This window comes from Haematobia irritans, chromosome 2, assembly GCF_050003625.1.
Source record: "Haematobia irritans isolate KBUSLIRL chromosome 2, ASM5000362v1, whole genome shotgun sequence".
NCBI classification, from domain to species: domain Eukaryota; kingdom Metazoa; phylum Arthropoda; class Insecta; order Diptera; family Muscidae; genus Haematobia; species Haematobia irritans.
This window is the reverse complement of record NC_134398.1, coordinates 129,696,269-129,705,265: the sequence shown is the minus strand read 5'-3', so window position 1 is coordinate 129,705,265 and position 8,997 is coordinate 129,696,269. Positions and strand designations below refer to the sequence as shown.

The 8,997-nt window shown below is 36.8% G+C and overlaps 1 long non-coding RNA gene across 1 annotated transcript; it reads left to right on the top strand.

Moving 5' to 3' along the window:
- The first annotated feature begins 537 nt into the window (after positions 1-537).
- Positions 538-7,245, top strand: LOC142226255 (uncharacterized). Its single transcript, XR_012719643.1, has 2 exons — positions 538-898; positions 6,877-7,245. It is a non-coding gene; the product is annotated as an uncharacterized LOC142226255 (long non-coding RNA).
- The last annotated feature ends 1,752 nt before the right edge of the window (positions 7,246-8,997 follow it).

Here is an 8,997-nt window from a genome sequence, read left to right as displayed (position 1 = left end):
AAGAGAATAAAAGGAGGTAGGTTCGGTAGCATGTTGGTGATTATAGTGATTACGATCAAAATACAAAAAAATTACAAACAACAATATAATTGGCGGTGAAATCGCGACCGGGATCGAAAAAAAAAACCTTTGAGAAAAAAAACAACAAAAACTAAATCATATACTCATACATTACATTAATTCAAATACATATAAAATAAAATTGTTAGTGTGTGAGTGTAAAAAAAAAAAGAAGAAAAGTTATATCAAAAGTGGCATAGAATATATAATATCTTAAAAAGTGCATAAAAATACAAAAAAAAATAGAGAAAAAAAGTATATAAAAGAAAAGTGACAACCACATAAAAATACCAACAAACAATAACAGTTATATTTACAAGTGAGAAAATAAGAGAAAGAATAAAAACCCAAAGTGAACGTTAAAATGAATATTTCAATTTAAATAAACCATAAAAGTTCATTATTGTGTTTTCCATAATAAAATACAAATGTGCCACTGAAATTAAGTAAAATTTTTATGGAAAATTTGCATTGGAATAACATATAAACAAAGTTTTTGTACGACAAATCGAACAGTGATGCCAAATACAGCTGGTGAGGAGCATATGACAAGTTGTAGTTAACAGCTGTCATGCAGTGAACATACTCTATATTGATCAGTGTCTCAAATGTCACAACAAAAACAAAAGAGTGAAGTGTAAGTGGACAGACATTAAATAAAGTGAGAAATTATAAAAATAAATATTGAATAGGAAAGCAACACTGGATTTTCGAACAATAGTCATAGTGAAAAATTGAAATAAAAACAAAAAACAAGTAATTTAGAGTGAAATAGAAACATTTTCAAAAACATTATCAAAAAGCTTTCAACGTCACTCAAGAAGAAAACAAGAAAAGGGTGAGTCTTTCATTTTGTTTATATAAATAACCAGAAATTGAAGAAAATAAAATTGAAAAAAAAAAAACAAAACATTAAAAGATAAACATTTGGAGACATTTCGGTTATTTAATGTGGTTTCTCTTTATTTTTTTGGAGAAGAAAATCGCTCAAAATTTTGACAACATAAATCGAAAAATTAATGCGTTTCAATATTTTCTTCGAATAATTGGCTTACTCATATTTTATTAACTTAAAATATCTGATCTAAGTCATAAAAGAAAACGCAGAACGGAATAGATTGGTGCTTTTTTTTATGGAAATAAAAAGCATTAGTTGTCTTCATAACAAAAGAAAAAAGTTTCAGAAGAGACCATAACAAGATCAGCTGACCTCCACTATCGCAACGATATTCGAGAGCTTGAGAACGATCAGCTGACCAAATTTCTCATTGACCACAGCATTCCCAAAATAGGGTTGCCATATCGAGGATTTGTTATGTTTACCCGCCGGGATTGCTATAAACGTTTTTAAAATATAAAACAATATATCTAAGATTTCATTATTCAAATCATATAAAATATCAACTTTTTCGTATATAAACTTTGATAATTTCGCTCAAACAACTGCTCACTCGAATCGAATCGTTGATAATAAAAAAAAAAATTGAGATACAATATGGCTGAACGTAGAAAATTTTTGTTTATTAACGACCTGTTGGTATCATTTTGCAAAGAATTCAAACCTGCGGAAAATGCAAAAATTTTGTCATTGAAAATCGAGGAAAACGAATTAGAAAAGAGATGGACTAAATTGTCAGAAACCTATGAAAGTATCATGACAGGTGAAGAAACAGCAGAAAATGCCGATATCGTGAAAATGGCTACTATGAGATACAAAGAGGCATACAAAGAATACCTATCATGTAAATGTAAAATAGCTGAAATGATTTCGCAAAAACAGCCAGCAAGGGCTGACGAAACAATTCTAAACAATACTATTAGTCAACAAAATTCTTCGTTAAAACTACCTCCCTGCGACACACCTCCGTTTGAGGGAGGATACTCGAAATGGCCGGCATTCCGAGATATTTTTTGGGCTGTCTTTGGAACCCACCCAGACTTGTCACCTGCTCAAAAACTCTTCCATTTGAGAGGAAAAACTAGGGGAGAAGCTTATCAAATTGTCAGTAAATTTGATTTAGTTGACGACAATTTCCAATTAGCTTGGGATTCTCTCAAAAACCGCTACGAAAACCCTCGTATTCTCGTTCATCAGCAGATGAAAATCCTTTTTGGCATTCAAGCTGCTCAATCAGAAACTACCAAATCTATACGAACTATCCAACAGGGAATAAATGATAGCCTGTCCATATTCAAGTCCTACAAACTCAATACCGAAAATTGGGATCCTATTTTGATTCACCATTGTTCCACCAAGCTTCCCGAGGAAACTTTAAGGGCGTGGGAAGACTCCCTTTCTGATCACAAGCAGCTTCCATCCTGGCAACAGATGAATGCTTTTCTCTCAAAAAGAATTGAGATTTTAGAGACTCTGACCGACTATAGGAAATCTAACTCAAGAGATAATCAGAATCATCATCATAAGACCCAATCATTTCACCAGACTCGCGGCGATGGAAATAACAATCCTCATAATTGTAGAAAATGTAACAGAAATCATTCCCTACGAAATTGCGAAGATTTCAAAGCATTACCAGTAAATGACCGTTTGAAATTTGTATACTCGAATAAAATTTGTTCTAATTGTTTGTCGTCAAGGCATTTGAAACCAACCTGCACGAGTACTAAATTTTGTAAAGAATGTAATAAAAAGCATCACACCTTGTTGCATCTAACATCATACCACGATCGAAGTACTTCTAATTCCAATCGAGTAACCCAAAGACCATCTTCATCTCAATTTTCGTCGTCGAATAATGTCCCTCCTACTGAAGACGATCCTAATTTAGAATCGTCAGTTGATTTAGTTCAGGCTCATTTCGTGCGCCATGAGGGCACAACTGTTTTGCCTACGGCTCTGATAAATATTAAGCACGCTGGTGAATTATTTGCGATTCGTGCACTCCTCGATAGCGGGTCGGAAAGGAGTTTTATTTCGAAAAGGATTCAGCAGAGACTTGCAATCCCCATTGACACACACATGTCACAAATCTCAGGTTTGGGTGGAACAGTGGTAGGGAACTCCACAGGACGATGTGTCGTCAACCTTAAATCACGTGCTTCGAATTACTCAATAAAAATTACTGCCATCGTGGTATCGAAACTGTCTCATTTTTTGCCGTCCAGGAAAGTGAGAATCGAGAATCTCCATGACATCAAGAAATTAAACCTAGCGGACCCAAACTTTTTTAAACCCGCCCCTATAGATATGATCATAGGTAGTGATTACTTGCCATCAATCAATATGAAGGGCGTATTAATGAATATTGCCAATGGTCTAGAAGCTAGGGAATCCAAATTTGGTTGGTATCTATCGGGGCCCCTTCCAACAAATGAGGTCCATACATTTTCAACAAGAGTATATGACACGAACGAAAATTCACTCAATGAACAGCTTAGACGCTTTTGGGAAATAGAGGAAGTCAACAAGACCATGATAATTACTGATGACGATAATTATTGCGAAGATTTTTACAAAAATACTACCTACCGTCAATCAGATGGGCGTTATGTTGTTCGGTTGCCTTTTCGTCGGGAATTTCCTGACACGATATTTCTTGGACAGTCCCAAAATATGGCCGTGGCTCAATATAGGCGTATGGAGACCATGCTGAGCAAAAATCCATTGCTAAAAAAGGAATACGAGGATGTTCTACGTGAATATTTGCAATTAGATCACATGGGTCAAGTCAATCATGTCGATAGTTCTTCGGACAAACAATTTTCATTCTTTTTGCCCCACCACGCCGTAATGAAACCTGAGAGCAAGACAACAAAAGTGCGGGTAGTATTTAATGGTTCCAAAAAGACGAAAAGCGGATATTCTCTAAATGATGCACTCTACTCAGGACCAACTTTACAGGCAGATATTGTTCAAGTAATTTTAAACTGGCGTTATTATAGATACGTGTTCACAGGTGACATACAGAAAATGTATCGCCAGATACTTGTTCATCCTGATGACCGACCCTATCAGCGTATAGTATTTCGTGCTGATCCCAAAGATTCCATAAAATCCTTTGAACTCAAAACAGTAACTTTTGGGTTAAACTGTGCACCCTTCCTGGCCATACGAACCCTAAAGCAATTGAGCCTTGATTGTAAACAAGTTTTCCCATCAGCATCCTCAATCTTACAGAAGGAAATTTATGTAGACGATGTGTTATCGGGAGGACACACGTTAGTCGAGGCGAAGTCAAAGCAAAGTGAATTGATATCGACACTTGCCACAGCAGCCTTCCCTCTGAAAAAAATCACTGCTAATACGAAACCTTTGCTAGAAAATATACCCCGGGAGGATCTTTTGGATGAGGAATTCTTGAACTTTGATGACTCCAGCAAAGCCAAAACATTAGGAATACGCTGGGATGCACTTTCGGACAGTTTTTACTATAGGGTTGGACCCATTCCCACAGCATCAGTTGCAACCAAACGGCAAATCCTTTCAATTATTGCTCGACTTTTTGACCCTTTAGGATGGTTGGGACCCATTGTCATTTTAGCGAAATTTTTAATGCAACAGTTATGGGCTGAACATGTAAATTGGGACGATGGAGTTCCTCCACATTTGCTGGTCAAGTGGAAATCTTTTTGCGAGAACTTGCCACAGATCCATACCATTAAAATTCAGCGTTGGGTAGAATATGTCCCAGGTCAACAGATTCAAATACACGGCTTCTGCGACGCGTCGGAGAAAGCTTATTGTGGTGTTGTATATCTTCGAATCAACAACTCAGGTAAAATATCAAGCCACCTCCTTGTCGGAAAAACACGCGTTGCTCCTATCAAACGTTTAACCATCCCGAAATTGGAATTATGCGGAGCAGTGTTGCTAGCTCATCTTGTAAAAATAGTAGTCGACACTATGAATTGTGAACATGAGGTATATCTATGGACAGATTCCTATATTGTCCTAAGTTGGCTACAAAAGGAACCTCAGACCCTTAAAACGTTCGTTGCCAATCGTATTTGTGAAATTTTAGGACTTTTTGAATCCACATGTTGGAGACATATAAAAACAGAAGAGAATCCAGCCGATTTAGGTACACGTGGAAGTACTCCAGATGATCTGGTTCAGAATAATCTTTGGTGGAATGGACCTTCCTGGCTTCAACATCCCCAAGACAAATGGCCACAACCACGCACCTTCGCTCCAACCGATTTAGAAATGAAAAAGTGTTCCAATTATCATGTAATTATTACAGAAGATATAATTTCCAGATTTTCTTCTTTCAATCGAGCTCTACGAGTCATGTGTTATGTTTACCGATTTATAGATCGATGTCGAAAACAATCAAGTGTAAATTCAGTTGGAACTCATTCCATTGCTGCCAATGACATTGTGTTGACAAACAGGAGATTAAGCATACTTTCTCAGAAGCAGTATTTTTGGCGAGAGTACCAATGTCTTAGCCACAAGTCTCCTATCAGCAATAAAAGCAATATTTTGACACTTGCTCCATTCCTGGACAAATTTGGTTTGCTACGTGTAGGAGGACGCCTAGAGAATGCAGGTCTTAGCTATGAAGAAAGGCATCCAATCATTATCGCTGATAAATCACATTTCGCACAATTACTGATACGATATACTCATCAAATCATGCTCCACGCCGAATTCAATCTAATGTTACGCGCCATACGCCAATGTTTTTATATACCAAGACTTAAAAACCTAATTCGTAAATGTATACGGAGCTGCATTACGTGCACACGATACAAACGACAGTTTCAGACCCAAATCATGGCTGCGCTTCCACCGGAACGTGTGAAATTTTCCTTACCATTTACATACGCTGGCGTGGATTTTGCTGGGCCTTTCAATGTTAAAACTTCTAGGTTGAGAAACGCAAAACTCATTAAAAGCTACGCAGCAGTATTTGTCTGTTTCTCAACTAAAGCGGTGCATCTTGAAGTGTGCTCGGACTTGTCCGCAGAGGGATTCTTGGCGGCCTTCACTCGTTTTACAGGACGTCGGGGACTTCCAAGGACTATGTTTTCAGACAACGGTCGCAATTTTGTGGGAGCTAGTCACAAGTTATTGAAAGAGCATAACGAATTCCTCAAAACGGCTGAACAGAGTTTGACTCAAAAGTACGGTCTCCATGGCTTTTCGTGGACTTTCATACCACCGTATGCCCCCCACATGGGAGGTCTTTGGGAGGCAGCGGTCAAGAGCATGAAGTCTCATATGAAAAAGATTACTAAGAATTTGTCTTTCACATTCGAAGAATTCAGTACACTATTGGTCAGAATTGAATCTATTCTTAACTCAAGACCCCTATCGCCAATGTCTCAAAACCCGTCGGAACTACTACCGCTGACCCCTGGACACTTCCTCCGAGGTGGTCCTATTGTTGCTCCTCCTGAGACCCAATCTAATTTAGAACCAGAGAACTTACCTTACATTAGCCGCTGGCAGCGATTGAAACACATTCAGCACATCTTCAGCCGACGCTGGAAGTCCGAGTACGTTACAGAACTCCAGCGCCGTTACAAATGGAAAACTACTTGCAGCAATATAAATGAAAATGACTTTGTTGTAATCAAAGACGACTCTCTGCCACCAACAGAATGGTGCGTCGGTCGGGTATCCAAAGTTATTAAAGGTCAAGATAACAATGTCCGAGTCGCCGAAATCCGGACACAAAATGGGGTCATCGTACGCCCGATTGTAAAACTTTGTGTCTTACCAACTTCGCAATAACCGCGTTGAAAGAAGAAGAAACTATTAATATGAAGCAGTTGATCGTATTTCCTATAATTTCTAGTTGGCTGTCGTACCTCTTTCTTTTTTTCTTTCTTTTCTCTTATTTGCAGCGCTACCGAAGCCGAGATATATTCCAGCCAAGTCGGAATACCTTGCCATTCCACAATGAGACGACACCATCTACATGGCCCATTTAACGGAAGTTGATTAGACGTCCTACCAATTTGGCCCGGGAAAATGTTGAACTCACGGTTCAACCTATGATGAGTACCCCCCTTGCTTATTATCTATTTTGACATTTGATTACTTGTATTTTTTGAATTGCATTGAAACAATATTGTTATCCTTTTCACTTATTTGTAATTAAGCCATTAAACTCGATACGATATCTATAACCGCTTTAGGCGGAATTTTGGTAGTTAATTGCGCTTCAACCTTCAATAAAAGCAAGTTGGTCTACGGCCCTTGACATCAACGAATTGGTCTCTTGTTTTTTTTTATTTATTGGGGTAAATCTCACGGATTCACCAAATCAACAAATTAATAATTTTACTCCAAGTCCACGACCCACGAGTAAACACGATAACTTGAATTTCCAAATTCATGGTCGATCTCATGTAGAAATATTGCTATGTTTCAAGTAAAAATGTGTTTAAAATAAAGTATTGAAGAACATCTCTTTTTTTGCTTTGTAGTGAAGATACAAAAATCCAATACCTTTAAAGGCAATTTAATTATTTTTGAAGAATTTTTCTGAATTTGTAAAGAAAAATCGGTCAAACAAAATGTTTTTCATGCTAAGATACCCATTTTTAAGTTGAATCTCCTAACTATAAAGACAAAAAGACTACACTAAAAGTTTATCGAATTTTGGCCATTGGAAAATCCTGTATATAAGAGAAATACATTTGTTCTTTTGTGTAGTCATTGGGTTTTAAAAATGCAGTTTGCATTAGTGATACGTATTCGAGGCCTTTTTGTTGTACGAAGTACACATAGTGTACCGTAGTACATGCAATGATATACGAGTAATGGCTAGTTTTGTTAAAATGATTGGTGGAAGACAGCTATTTCGGATTTCACATCCACATCAGTTCCCTTTATTGGACGATCTACTCATTTCAATTATTAGACTATATTGTTAAAGCGTTTTTCTATTGTAAAGAACAAGCTTTAAATAATCCAACATGTCAAAAAAAGAAATGCAGTAGAAACATTTTTACCTTCCAAGTACACCACTCCAGTAATTGCTTTTAAGATTGTTAGAGAATCTTTTAAGTCCTCAAAAAATCAACTCTTGAAATCAGTATATTTGAGCGGGGTTGTCAGTCACATGTTTAAACAGCTACTTCGGGAATTCTTCAAGGTAGTATCCTTGGCCCTTTATTGTTTATTTTATTTGTATCATTGTATCTTCCTTGGTAAAATATTCATGCATTTTTTTCTCGTGTAAATTCGTTTATGGATACTCTTCGTTTAGCATCTGATTTGAATGTTATTTCCTTATGGTCAATTACTTTTTCTACTCCTGGATCATCTTATTTGGAAAATGCAGTCTTATATCGCTTAAATTGCTTGAGAATAGAAGAATGCTTATCCCACAAATGTTTCTGTATAAAATTATAAATGGCCTAGTAGATTATTCTGATTTGCTTAAACTTTTGTCTTTGAAACTCGTCTATCAGACAGCGACTCGTTACAGCAGATATCAGGAGTGATATCTGAAGTCTTGAAAAGACTAAGATATCTATGCGGTTTAAGTTTAGATGGGACCCTATTTGCTTAGAGTCGTTGCGACCCTTACAATCCTCCCATCGGACATTCGCCATCATAACAACCTTATCGCGCAGTATGAGCTTGCATGTAGCCAGAGGCATTCTAACAGATTCTAGTTCCCCTGAATATGTAAGGTAGTTCCTAGCCTTGCCAACTCATCCGCTTCGCAGTTCTTCGGTATGTTCCTATGGCCATGATTTAATGGTTAATATAGAAAAATTCGCTAATTTCTTTGATCTTATATATTTTTAGTTTTAAGTTCTAGTCTGTAAGGAGTTTTGTTATTCCATAAATTTAAATAAATAAATAAAGATGAAATATATATTCAACACTGTGTTATACGGACAATTGTTTGAGATAGCGTATGTCAAAAAATAGACCACCTTTTAACTTGACCAGGTTGCAGACAAAAAGACAAGTCTGTGCTAAATTTCAAACCAATAACTTCATTTTTG